This window comes from Leptodactylus fuscus, chromosome 5, assembly GCF_031893055.1.
Source record: "Leptodactylus fuscus isolate aLepFus1 chromosome 5, aLepFus1.hap2, whole genome shotgun sequence".
In the NCBI taxonomy this organism is placed as follows: Eukaryota; Metazoa; Chordata; class Amphibia; order Anura; family Leptodactylidae; genus Leptodactylus; species Leptodactylus fuscus.
The window spans coordinates 200,332,717-200,347,756 of record NC_134269.1 but is presented as its reverse complement, the minus strand read 5'-3'; the positions used below and the strand labels follow the sequence as shown (position 1 = coordinate 200,347,756).

At 41.4% G+C, this 15,040-nt stretch overlaps 1 protein-coding gene across 1 annotated transcript in view; it reads left to right on the top strand.

Annotated features, from left to right (window-relative positions):
- The window catches only part of LOC142203909 (follistatin-related protein 4-like), a 578,064-nt gene that overhangs the window by 156,923 nt on the left and 406,101 nt on the right, over window positions 1-15,040 (top strand). The gene's annotated exons all lie outside the window — the stretch shown is intronic.

The following is a 15,040-nucleotide window of genomic DNA, read 5'->3' as shown; positions in this document are numbered from 1 at the left end:
TGATCAGATATACATACCGTATTTTCCGGACTATAAGGTGCACATAAAAACCTACGATTTCCTCAGAAATCGTAAGTGCGGCTTATAGTCCGGTGCGGCTTATATATGGATGGAAGCGGCGGCAAAGTCTGCGTGCCGCTTCCATACATACATAAAAGGCACCGTAAGGGTGCATTCACACTACAGAACGCCGGCGTGTATCACAGCCGTACACGCCGGCGTTACAGCAGGGCTGCCGGACACTTCCTATTCATTTCTATGGGAGCCGGCATGCGAGCGCTCCCCATAGAAATGAATGGAAAAAAGCAGTCCATTCATTTCTATGGGGAGCGCTCGCATGCTGGCTCCCATAGAAATGAATGGGAAGTGTCCGGCAGCCCTGCTGTCACGCCGGCCTGAAACAGAACGTGAAACTTACCCAGCGGTGCAGGGCGGGCAGGCGGGCATTCAGGCCTCCTCTTCCTCCGATGTTCCGTCCTTCTCCTCCGGCGCTCGCTGATAATGGCCTGGGCGCATGCGCAATATCATAATGCTTCTACTACGGCTACGCATGCGCCCCGGCCAATATCAGTTAGCGAGCGGCGGAGGAGGAGGATGGAACATCGGAGGAAGAGGAGGCCTGAATGCCCGCCCGCCCTGCACCGCTCGGTAAGTTTCACATTCTGTTTCAGGCTTTTATTTTAAAACGGGGGGGGGGGGGGTAGTTTGATCTAACTTTTACGGTTGGGCTCTATCAGCATGATTTTGCTGATAGAGCCCCTCCTCGCCTGCCGAGCGCTTCCAATAGAAGCGGCTGGCACGCGGGGGGTTAAGCGGCCGCTGGCAAAGTCTGCCTGCCGGCGCTTTCAATAACATATAATGCGCACCGGACTGCGGCTTATAGTCCGGTGCGCCTTATATATGAACCGAGACGGACTATAAGGCGCTCATGGGCAATGCGGCTTATAGTCCAGTGCGCCTTATAGTCCGTAAAATACGGTAGCTTGTATTCTAGATTTTTCTGCATTTAAATATATTCCCATAGTCTCTAAGGTATATAGAACATTTTGCTGTTTTCATAAGAGGTATAGTTAAACACATTGAGAAGAAAAATCGTAACAATTGGTGAAGATCTGACCATTGATGTCTCACAAAAGTTGTGAATTTATAGGCGTATTGTATTCTTCAGGGGAGTTCTATAGTCCCTAATATTCCATAACGTGTCATTTTGGTTCAACTATATAAGTGTAGTCTCTCCTAGTCTCATAGTCAGCCATTTACACTCCTCTTTGTTTAGAGATCTCACATTTCCCCTCATCCTTTAATGGCATACGACTTCTCTCCAGTTTCTTATCCAATAGCCATGTGCCAGGACTATTTTACAACTTTGCTACCAATCATGTTATACTAATTCTACTTATCCAATTTATTCTTTGTCTATACCAGTGATTCCCAAAGTGGTCCAGGTGGACCCCCAGGGATCCACGGGAAACTCGACGGGGGTCTACGTTTGCGTAATCTTCACATTTTTTGACAAGTTTTGGGAATATGGTAGAAATGTAGCAGCAGGGGGTCCACCGAAACCAGTAACATTTTGAAAGTGGTCTACGAGAAAGAAAAGTTTGGGAACCTCTGGTCTATACAATGTATTAAAACTACCTCTTTCCCTCCATTAAAGTAGAACCCACTATATACACCATAGCTGTGTGTGTATGTGTGTTTTTCTAAGCCTGGCTTAAAAAAATAACTTTATTAATTCGGAATTCAATATGGTGATACCTAGAGAGGATTGCGCTCACAATATTATAAAATGCATTATTATTACGTGCCACACTCATAATATGAAACATCAGTGTAGTCCACTTGGGGACCCCAAAAATGGAAACCCAATCTACTTAGAAAAAAAGCGGTCATCCACATATAACCACAGACCCTATAGACTATAACGGGGTCTGCTGTGTTTCGGCCAGGATTCCACCCGGATTCATGGACGGAATGCCCGAATGGAGAGCATGAGCAAGTGTTCACCTAACCTTACCGGCATCACCGTTCAGCAGAGGGAGAACTTATCAGGAGATTGAAGGTTGTGAAAACCTGTCTTGGACACGGTTCTCCTGGGGGAGTGTTCAAAAGTGGGTCATGCAGAGTATGTCATCTGTCCCGTTACATGGAGACAAGTTGGAAAAAGTGTCCGACTTTATGGAACGCCGGCTCAGAGCCAGCCTTCAGATTCAACCTCATTCCGGTTCCCGGTTTCGTCGACCGGTGCCTCCGCATAGCCTGTGTGATGCCATCTATCAGCCATGGAGAAGTCCGTGGTTGCCATTATTTCTGAAAGGAGAATTTAGGGTCATCCCCATGCAGTGTCAGACATATCCCTGTCTGAGGAACCTCACTGAATTTTAGGGTCTAAATTTTATAAACGAAAACCATCTCCAAATTTATTCAGTGTTTGTGGTACAGGTACAGTATGAACCCCTGTTTACTATTACTTATTGTATTATATATATATATAGTCCACCCCTGTGAAACTTCTTCAAATGCATATATATATATATATATATATATATATATATATATATATATATATATATATATACAGTCCTATGAAAAAGTTTGGGCACCCCTATTAATCTTAATAATTTTTAGTTCTAAATATTTTGGTGTTTGCAGCAGCCATTTCAGTTTGATATATCTAATAACTGATGGACACAGTAATATTTCAGGATTGAAATGAGGTTTATTGTACTAACAGAAAATGCGCAATATGCTTTAAACCAAAATTTGACCGGTGCAAAAGTATGGGCACCTCAACAGAAAAGTGACATTAATATTTAGTAGATCCTCCTTTTGCAAATATAACAGCCTCTAGTCGCTTCCTGTAGCTTTTAATCAGTTCCTGGATCCTGGATAAAGGTATTTTGGACAAACAATTCAAGTTCAGTTAAGTTAGATGGTCGCCGAGCATGGACAGCCCGCTTCCAATCATCCCACAGATGTTCAATGATATTCAGGTCTGGGGACTGGGATGGCCATTCCAGAACATTGTAATTGTTCCTCTGCATGAATGCCTGAGGATTTGGAGCGGTGTTTTGGATCATTGTCTTGCTGAAATATCCATCCCCGGCGTAACTTCAACTTCGTCACTGATTCTTGAACATTATTCTCAAGAATCTGCTGATACTGAGTGGAATCCATGCGACCCTCAACTTTAACAAGATTCCCGGTGCCGGCATTGGCCACACAGCCCCAAAGCATGATGGAACCTCCACCAAATTTTACAGTGGGTAGCATGTGTTTTTCTTGGAATGCTGTTTCTTTTTGGACGCCATGCATAACGCCTTTTTTTATAACCAAACAACTCAATTTTTGTTTCCAAAATGAAGCTGCCTTGTCCAAATGTGCTTTTTCATACCTCAGGCAACTCTATTTGTGGCGTACGTGCAGAAACGGCTTCTTTCTCATCACTCTCCCATACAGCTTCTATTTGTGCAAATTGCGCTGTATAGTTGACCGATGCACAGTGACACCATCTGCAGCAAGATGATGCTGCAGCTCTTTGGAGGTGGTCTGTGGATGGTCCTTGACTGTTCTCACCATTCTTCTTCTCTGCCTTTCTGATATTTTTCTTGGCCTGCCACTTCTGGGCTTAACAAGAACTGTCCCTGTGGTCTTCCATTTCCTTACTATGTTCCTCACAGTGGAAACTGACAGGTTAAATCTCTGAGACAACGTTTTGTATCCTTCCCCTGAACAACTATGTTGAACAATCTTTGTTTTCAGATCATTTGAGAGTTGTTTTGAGTAGCCCATGATGCCACTCTTCAGAGGAGATTCAAATAGTAGAACAACTTGCAATTGGCCACCTTAAATACCTTTTCTCATGATTGGATACATCTGGCTATGAAGTTCAAAGCTCACTGAGGTTACAAAACCAATTTTGTGCTTCAGTAAGTCAGTAAAAAGTAGTTAGGAGTATTCAAATCAATAAAATGATAAGGGTGCCCATACTTTTGCACCGGTCAAATTTTGGTTTAATGCATATTGCGCATTTTCTGTTAGTACAATAAACCTCATTTCAATCCTGAAATATTACTGTGTCCATCAGTTATTAGATATATCAAACTGAAATGGCTGCTGCAAACACCAAAATATTTAGAACTAAAAATGATTAAGATTAATAGGGGTGCCCAAACTTTTTCATAGGACTGTATATATATATATATATATATATATATATATATATATATTTATATTTATTATTATTATTTTTTTTTTAATTTGTAGCCTTTGTGGTTACAACATTTTGTTTTTTACAATGTAAAAAGCAAAAGAATATCATGAAACATGGCTCAGTGATGAAATCTGTGAGGGAGGAAGGAACCAGCTTTACCTCCTACCTGGGTTTCAGTAGAAATCAATATAGCTGGCAGCCTGCATAAAAGAAGGGGAAGCCTAGGATTCATCACAAACAGATGTAATAGCTTATCCGGCACATCCTCAGACATAGACTCCAAACAGTTTACTGAAACTCTAGATACATCTGCCATTGTAATTTATGATGCCCCGTTGAGAAAAACATAGTAGTAATTCTGTATCTATAGACATACAAGACGGTGTTATAAACATATTATCCCTCCATCTCCGTCTATAATAAACATGTGAATATTAACATTTCATCATAAACTTTGTGGTACCCATTGGATACACATTGCTTACCAATACGTTCTATTAGATTATTTGTGAGCTCGTAATGACAAGTGCTTGCCCAAAGTTTGTTCCTCTGTGGACTTTCTCTGAAAAGGGGGAAAATTTGTAATGCTTTTTCATCGTTTTTTCTGCATTGCTTTTTGGCTTCGACTCACTACATTGGGCCTTAGCCTTAAAGGGGTTGTTCAGGATAAACTATGAATTAACTCCTAAACTAAACGCCCTCCCCCGCCTAACTTCTAATTTACTTCTATTAAAAAAAAATAATCTAGAATTATCCATATCCTAGGAGAGGTCATGTGACACTTTCTAGTAATCCGGTGACGTTACGTTTCACCACTTCCAACTCATCAATACCAGCCTTCCTGTCCAGGAACGGCTCCTCCCCTCTTCAAGCGCTTCCTGAAGGCTGGAGATGCCTCCAGGACACCTGTGAAGTAGAGATGATGTAGCAACTCCAGCCAGCGCACAGTGAAGAAGAAAGGAGAAGCCGTCTTCAAGGTCGGAAGTTAGGTAAGAATGATGTGGCGGGGGAGTGGCCTTAGTTAGATAGTCTCTTGTGAAGGACTAGTAGTGGATGGGATAGCTTAGCTAGAGAGACAGAGAGGGAATGGGGCCTAATAGTGGGCAAGATAGCTTAGTTAGAGAGACAGAGAGGGATTGGGGCCTAGTAGTGGGTGAGATAGCATAGCTAGAGAGACAGAGAGGGTGTGGGGCCTAGTAGTGGATGAAATCGCTTAGCTAGGGAGACAGAGAGGGAGTGGGGACTAGTAGTGGGCGAGATAGCTTAGTTAGAGAGACAGAGAGTGAGTGGTGCCTAATAGTGGGTGAGATAGCTTGGCTAGGGAGACAGAGAGGGAGTGGGGCCTAGTAGTGGGTGAGATAGCTTAGCTAGGGAGACAAAGAGGGAGGGGGGCGCAGTAGTGGGCGAGATAGCTTAGCTAGTGAGACAGAGAAAGAGGGGTTGTAATGGAGTGAGAGAGGAGGGGGGAAGACGTGACAGGGAGGTAGTGTGGAAGGTACAACAGGAAACTACATAGCAGGAAGCTAACACCTTGTAAACAAATGTAGAAGATGCCAGGAGCTCCCACAGAAACCCAGAAAGCACTTAAAACACTGCTAAAAGTATATGGATGTACTTTTAATCCATTAATGGCTCTAACAAATCTTTTAAAAAAATTGCCAGGAAAACCCCTTTAAGCACAATTTTTCAATGAGCTTTATCTTAGGGCATACGGTACTAATCTTTGGAATAGATTGTTGTTGAACAAGAGACCCACAATGAGATCTGAAGTCCTACAATTTGTTACATCCTACTTTTCGGAAAGTCACTATTGTGTCACCCTAAATAAATCTTTGATTTTTATTAAAAAATAAGAAAAGTGGCATCAGATGGCTGGCGTGGTCCTGTCACAGGCCGTGGTCCTGTCGGCAGGATGTCACTCTATACAGAGCAGTGGAGGTGATCCCCGGAATAGAGAAGTGAACGCACGTAAGAATCCACGCACTTTTACTTTGTCCATCCTGGACATCCCCTTTAAATACCGCTCTCCCATCTACTGCTTTAACCTTAAGACTTATACAATAAATATAGAGCTCAGACATGGAAGCTCGTCTTTAAATATATATATTTCCTGAGCATAACTACCGATTCCACTGTCCGCGAAGCGATAAACAGAATATATACTGGTTTCAAGCAGAGTGATTTCTAAAATGATGGAGCAATAAATAGGTTGCTGCTTGACGCTTCTTTGTTCTAGCCATACTAGGCCGTCATTATCAAGAACATCTGATTCTTCTACATGACTTCAGCTTGACACTTCATCTGTTTATGTGACAGTGGTTACTCTTTTCTGTACATTTTCAATGTCTTCAATGTTCCTGGTGTACTGGAGATAACAGATCTGTGCACCGTAATACAAGTAAAGTCTCCAAAGGGCCTCATAAAATGGAGGTTTATTACTGGCGTGTATGGACTACCGCCATCTCTCTCCTGATATAATGATTGTTTCGTCAGGTGAAAGGAATTGTTCTGTAGTCACAAAAGAAATTAAGACAGACATATCCTGCTACGTTCAGCAAAGTAAAAGTGTCAGATAACAGTACTTTACTTATACGACTTTATATTCTAGGAAGTTTGCTGTATAATATCATTTTATCTGTAATTTCATGAGCAGTGAAGGTAACGGGACATCAATAATTTATCGTATATATAGGATAGAGCTGAATAATGGGGGGGTGACCGCTGAGACCCCTACTGATTTTTGACAATGAGGTCGGAAATCCATGGCTTGGAAACGCCGCGGCGGTGTTTTACAGTAGAGGCAAAGTGAATGCAACTCAAGGGAATCCCATGCCCACTTTACGGTAAAAACCGCGGTACGGACACGTCGCGATTTCCAAAACCAATTTGTCAATTATATCAATTATATCTAGGGAAAGGCCAGCGGTTTCCCCATAGATATAATCGTAACAGAAAGTCCGTGGAGGAAAACTCTGCAAACTTTCTGAAGAACCGTGATGCGTTCCCACTGTGTTTTTTCCAACAGTGATTAGCGGAATGGGTGGACTGGAGGACAACGATAGATTAACAAACTTGGGGTTATTCAGTTTAGAGAAAAGACGTCTACGGGGAGATCTAATAACAATGTACAAATACATGAAGGGACAACACAAAGAACTTTGTAAGGATATTTTTACTCCTAGGCCAGTGACAGTGACAAGGGGACATCCTCTACATCTGGAGGAGAGAAGGTGTCACCAGAAACATAGAAGGGGATTCTTCCCAGTAAGAACAGCGGGGCTATGGGACTCTCTGCCCCAGGAAGTGGTGATGGCGGATTCATTAAACAAGTTCAAAGAGGGCCGGATGTCTTTCTTGAAGAGAAAAATATAACAGGTTATGGACTCTAGATTTTAAGGACACGTTGATCCAGGGTTTTTATACTGACTGCCAGATTGGAGTCGGGAAGGAATTTTTTCCCCTGAATTAGGGCAATTGGCCTGAGCCTCATGGGGTTTTTTCACCTTCCCCTGGATCAACACTGTAGGGATTGTAGGGTTATAGGTTTGACTTGATGGACCAATGTCTTTATCCAACCTCATCTACTATATAATTATGTAACTATGTAACAGCACTTTTTGGCTTCGGGTCGTTCCATTGAAAAAGTTTTCCCCATTGTGAATTTAGCCTGAACGTAGGTGTGCCCCTACTGGATGGGAGACATCCACGCTTTCATCCACTTCAATGGGAGCGTCAATTCCAGTCTAGTGTTATATATGAACTATGGAAGTGAGGGAAGATCCAAAATTGCAAGTTCCTTGCCTACACTTCGGTGAGGATGAGTTCACAATGGGGAAAACCCACCCCATTCTCGGGATCGAAGGGGGTCCAAGAGGTCAGACCAATGGTTAACTATTTGTTCTCTGTCCTATGGATAGAGGATGAATATTCTCCATGGTGTAACCCCATAAATAAAGTTCTATATGTCTGAAATGGGTTATGAAGACTCAATTATTTTACTACAACTAAAAAAAATCCTGGTTGTCCGCTCTGTCCATGCCTTATCTATACGGGTTCGCAAGACTAGAGCTATTGGCAGTATTCTGCATAAGGAACATATATCATGAATGGATTAAAAGTGGGTGGCCGTTTTGTGCTACTTACATGTTATCCCAGTGTACTATACTGCTTATGGATGATGGCAGTATTATGACGCCAACGATGACAACACATGAAGTATTCATCAGCATATACTATATATCTGTACTGTATACTGTACTGCCATTCGGGTATGGTAATATATTATAGATTGTACTATTGTATGTAATAAACACCTCCTATACGTTGTATTGTCATATATACTCTGAATATTATAATACGGTTCTTTATAACATTTGGAATTATATCCTTCTTTAGCTTTCATTACCAATAAGTTCTGCAAATATAAAATCTTGTTCACCTTTCTAATGCCGCTTCATTACGTATTTCACCTTTTAACCTATTTCTAAATTTGTTCCATTTCTTTGTAGACTTGCAAAAATATTTTATAGGAAATTTAATAGGGAAAGTGGGAAAGAAATCAAAGGATGGTAGAAGGACAAAGTATTCTTTCAGATGTGAGATTATTCTCAAAAGGGTCTTCGCGTTTTCTTTAATTAGTGTTCCCATCAATTTAATTTTTTTTTTTTTTTTAATGTAGATTGTGAGCCCCATATAGGGCTCACGATGTATTTTTCCCCTATCAGTATGTCTTTGTAGTATGGGAGGAAATCCATGCAAACACGGGGAGAACATACAAACTCATTTGGGGGAGGGGGGGTGACACAATCCTAGCTACATAAACAATACATGTACAGTAAATGCAATCTTAGAGTTTTATGACATTGTTATATAGTGAATAAATTCCTACTATACCTATATATACCTCCAATACCATGAAGAGTCCCTTTATAGAAGAAAAAACTTATAGAAGAAAAAAACAAGACTTAAAGCCGGCTTCACGCGTGCTCCCATTGAAGTGAATGGGATATGTTTTGAAGCGCTCGCGTGTACGGGTCTAAATGAGCGGCGCGCTTACGCCGTGTGAAGGGGCCCTTATAGAAGAAAAAACTGTTAAAGGGTATGTTCACATGGAGGAAAAAGTCGCGGAATCCTTTTCCACCTTGTGAATATTCCGTGCGGCTAGCTGCAACAGGATGCTGATACAGCATTGGCATTTGATCGTGGCCCGATTAGGCCCGAATGAACAGAATTTGTGGCAAGATAGGGCATCTCGCTTCTTTTTTCCGCTACTAGAAAAAAAAAAACGAGCAGCTCCCATTGACTTCAATAGATCTGGGGATAATATCACTCCTTAAGGAGTGAGCATCTTCACAGGCATATGGAGACTTATAAAGCCATTTTCACACCACTGGTAGACTATTTACATCTTGAAAAACAAATTTGTATATTTTTCCCATTGAAGTCAATGGCAGCCGTTTTTGCAGGCGGATTTTGAGGCCGATTCCACGTCAAAATTCGCCTGCAAAAAACTCTGTGTGAACATACCCAAAGAGTGTTAGGAGTGTAAGGTCAATTTATATTATTATTATGGTAAATAATTCTATTCTATTCTATATTATTATATTATGTATTATAATTAGAGATGAGCGAGTAGTTAAATTTGATATTCGTTTCGAGTAGCCCCTCAATATTCGACTCCTCAAATCGAATATCGAATCCTATTATAGTCTATGGGGGGAAAATGCTCATTTCAGGGGTAGGCAACATTCAATCAAATTGAACTTACCAAGTCCACGAGTGAGGGTCGGGCTGGATTCTCCAAGAAATCTTCTCCGCGCAGCATCCCCCCGGCTCTGAATTCACTCTGCCAGGCATCGGGCCTTGGCAGAGCCGACTGAGCATGCCCGCACTACAAGAAAATGGCCGCTTACAGTCAAAGTGGCCATTTTCTTGTAGCGCGGGCATGCGCAGTCGGCTCTGCCCAGGCCCGATGCCTGGCAGAGTGAATTCAGAGCCGGAAGATGCCGCGGGGACGCTGCGCGGAGAAGACTTCTAAAGGTAGGCTAAGAACCAGTGTTGATTGACCGACTGTATAGCTTTCAGCCAATCAACGCTGGTTCTGCATCAAATTTTTCCATTCGAATAGCAAGTGGTACTCGATCGAGTACGAGTATTACTCGATTGAATACTACTCACTCATCTCTAATTATAATGTCTATTCTAAGGTATCACGTTTCAGTTGGCTTACTTACCAGAACTTTGTGCCAAATTGGCACAATTGTCCAGCTCCCTGATACATCGCCTACTTTCTGCCGTGCCAAACTTCTTTCCTGCTAAGCCCTTTTTTCGAACTAGGTGAACAAATGTTCTTAATTTGTTGGCGCCAATGGAAGACTCTGCCCTATAGTTTATTTGCTCATTATTTCTTATACCGTAAATACATTTTCTAAGAACTTTATTATGGATTTTCGCCATGGCTTCCTTTCTTTTACAAAGTAATATTTTTCCCAGTGCCATTTTTCTTTTCTTAAATCAAGGCAAATATCCGTTGCATCAAAAATCAGAAGTACAACGATGATAAAACCTTACATAATCCTTACAGATCATCTTTTTTTATTCCAGAAAATGATTTGCTTGCATGACCATCAGGGGATTATTCTTTGAAATATCCAGTGTGTGGAAAAAAATCGTCTTCTAGAAAATCAAATTGTTAAAGAGCTATGTAAGAATCATAGCGTGAGGGACCTACAGCTGCGATGTGAGCCTTCAATATAAATAAAAAAAGATACCGTGGCTAATGTACATAGAAATTACACAGCGGGCCGCGGACCTCATTGCAGGAGTATTTCCTAAGTGAGCAACTTAATGACAATTTTTCTTATTTACCATGAATATATTACTATCCTATTTCCCTTCAAATAAGTAGAGCGCATTTTTCAACAGCTTTTTGACATTAGAAGTGCAGGCTCATCAAAATACATAGAAAATCTTCCAGGAAATAAATGTATCGGAGAAAATTCATGTTTGAAATAAACATATCTTTGACATACGACCAAAAGAGTCTGAATATTTCAAGGCCTTTGTTTGGCTTTATTTGAATACGTCTAGAGGCGCGTACACACACGTAGACACGTGGACAAAATTGTTGGTTCCTCACAATGGTCACAGAAATAACTTGAATCTGATAAAAGTAATAATAATTAAAAAATACCATGAAAATGAACAAAGGAAAGTCAGACGTTCAACAGAATTTTTTTTAAAAAAACCAACAGTCTTGAAACCCTGGACACAAATGACTTAATATTTTGTTGCTCAACTTTTTGAGGCAATCGCTGCAATCTCACAATTCCTGTAACTGTCAATGAGACTTCTGCTCCTCTCGGCAGGTATTTTGGCCCCTCCTCATGAGCAAACTGCTCCAGATGTCTCGGGTGTGAAGGCTGCCTTTTCCAGACGCCATGTTTCAGCTCCTTCTAAAGATGCTCAATAGGATTTAGGTCAGGGCTCATAGAAGGCCATTTCAGAATAGTCCAATTTTTTCCTCTTAGCCACTCTTGGGTGTTTTTAGCTGTGTGTTTTGCGTCATTATCCTGTTGCAAGACCCATGACCTGTGACTGAGACTGGGCAGCACATTTCTCTCTAGAATCCCTTGATAGTCTTGAGATTTCATTGTACCCTGCACAGATTCAAGACACCCTGTGCCAGATGCAGGAAAGCAGCCGCAGAACATAACAGAGCCTCCTCCATGTTTCACAGTAGGGACAGTGTTCTTTTCAAGATATGCTTCATTTTTCTGTCTATGAACATAGAGCTGATGTACCTTGCTAAAAAGTTTGACTTTTGTCTCATCTGTCCATAGGACATTCTCCCAGAAGCTTTGTGGCTTATCAACAATTTGTATTTGCTATTACTTTTGTCAGATTCAAGTTATTTCTGTGACCATGGTGGGTTTTTCTTTCATTTTACAAGAGGTACCAACATGTACCACATGTGTACATAGTGTTAACATATTATTTTTCCCATGGAAAATTTTGACTTATTTTGATCTCAATTAAAGTGAGAAACTTTGCTCTTACACCGTGGGAATATCCTAACTAGTCTCCAAGGGGCTCACAAATTTCTATAGAGCCCTGGTAGGGAAATACGGTGATATGAAGAGTAGAGATGAGCGCGTAGTATTCAATCGAGTAGGTATTTGATAGAATACTACGGTATTTGAAATACTTGTACTCGTTCGAATACTATTGCTATTCGCAGTAAAGATTCGATTCAGAACCAGCGTTGATTTGCCAAATGCTATATACTGCATAGCATTCGTCAAATCAATGCTGGTTCTGCAACAGGCTCGATCTTGCTAGTTGGGAGAGCTGGCAGCTTGCTGTTATGTGGGAGCTGACTTTTTCTCATAGGAATACATATACCAGTGTTGATTGACTGAATGCTATACAGTGTACAGCATTCGGCCAATCAACACTGGTTCTGCTGGAGGCTCATCTGTGAAGAGGCAGAGTCTAAGATCGGACTACAGCAGTCTTCATTGTGGTCCGATCTTAGATGGCAGAACCAGCGTTGATTGGCCGAATGCTGTACACTGTATAGCATTCAGCCAATCAACGCTGGTTCTGCAGGACGAGTAAGGGCCGGTTCACAATTAGCACTTGCCTCCGGAAGGAGTCCGCAGAAGGACCCCCTGAACGGAATGTCAGTGCAACTGCAAGTGCTGTGCAGTTAAAGCGCACGGACCCCATAGACTATAATGGGGTCCGTGCGCTTTAACTGCACAGCACTCCTCCTAAACACTCTCCTCCTGCTACTCGTGGACTTGGTGACTCTACTTTAGTCGAATAGTGGTTTCCCCTGAAACGAGCATTTTTTCCCATAGACTATAATGGGATTCAATATTCGATCGAGTAGTCGAATATTGAGGCTCTACTCGAAACGAATATCGAATCTCGAATATTTCACTACTCGCTGATCTCTAAAAGTTTTTTAGTGAGCTGTGAAATGTTAAAAAAGGATCTTGGGGCAACAAGGGTTGAGTCCACTTGCCACTTGCTCTATTTGTACAATAATCCCAAAAAGTTATTTTCTACTGATGGGCTATATTATTATTTTAGAAACTCGACTTAGCAAGGAATTCCCTATCTCTAATACTAAAGCAGCAACTTTATTTCTTGCTGATTTGTACATTTTCCAATTACGGTATGCCTCGACTTTTCTTTTGCCCTAGTTTTAAAACATACTTTTGTATGCACACAAATTTGACATAGTTACATAGTTGATAAGGATGGTAAAAAGACACTGGTCTAGCAAATGCAATCTTTAATCTCACTTTGTTGGTCTAAGGCTTAGTTCACAAGCAAATCCGCGTGTGCATACTCCATCGGATTAGGCCCAAATGAATGGGCCTAGTCCGGAGGGTGCTGCCACGGAATCCGCCTGAAGAAAGGGCAGCGTAAAAAAGAACACTAGCGGTCTCCATAGACCATCATTCTGAGGGGGCGGATTATGACGTGGATTCTGCGCCATAATCCGCCCCCTCTATGCCCGTTTGAACAAAAGCCCCCATAGGGAAGATGGTAACCGCGTCATAAGAGGAGAAAAACATCCTAATATTAGACTGTAGGCACCAACTTTATTGTAGTGCTTTGGATAAACTTAACGAAATCCATCAACCCCTTCAATAACCTTTAAACTTATCTGGTCCCATAGGTATTCACCATTATCTTAATGCCCACTTATCTCACCCAACATACTGTATGTTATGTATGATGTCATGTTGCATTCTGAGCAGCAGAAATCTCTCGCTCCCATACTAATAATACGACTTTATTTTGCAATGACATTGAGCTGAGATGACTTTAGCATGCGCTATGCCTCTTGACTCTTAAGTACCATCTGGCTATCTCACCCATACTTATAGTAAATCCTTTACTGCTTTGTGAGACTCTCTTCCTGCATATAACTATTGTAATAGCAAAAACAATTCTTTTTTATACTAATGTCACACTTTTTACCTATTATTTAGAGCAGTGTTTTCCAAACTGTGCTCCGGGGAGCACCAAACGCTCCTCAAACCATTTACAGGTGCTCCGCGGTATGGCAATAATAAAGGGTTAACAATAAAAAGAATAGGGAAATGTGAAGGGTTTCAAAATTAAAATACTGGTTCACATGCACTGCTAATATTCTACCGATGCAGCAATATGGTCAGTTTGACAAATATACGAGGCTAGCAGATTAATGCTTCACGGTTGGATGGCACTTCCAGTAGGAGCCATGGCTTCAACATCCAACAAGTATGTTCAAATATTATGTTAAAAAAGTTAAAATATGGATGTTGTGATTATCCAGAACCAGATTTGGGCGATACGACTATTCAATTGCAGTGTTGAAGAGATTACTGATGCTGAAATAATTCGACAGGCTGAAGAGTTTATGGAAGAGTTAGGGTGGGTTCACCCCTGCGCCCGTTCTCTGCTTTAGTCAATTCTGCTGGGTTTCAGTCTTCTGCCCCAAAAAACTGGACAGGGGACGGAAACCCGGCAGTCAGTTTTCAATCCCATTAATCCCCAATTATATAAGACATGCTTTATTAGATTTTCTTGAAAGTAAACTTTTGCTCAAATATGTATTGTGTATTTATTGCTGTAACATACACTAGCTACATTACAGAATCCACTTGACCAGGAGTCCTGGACTTCAATAATTTTGTTGATTCTGTAGCATACCAGTGGTAGCAATAGATAGAAATAGACTTACAGGCTGGTTAGAAGGGCCAGCTCTGTCCTGGGGATCCCCCTGGACCCAGTACAGGTGGTGGGTGACAGAAGGATACTGTCCAT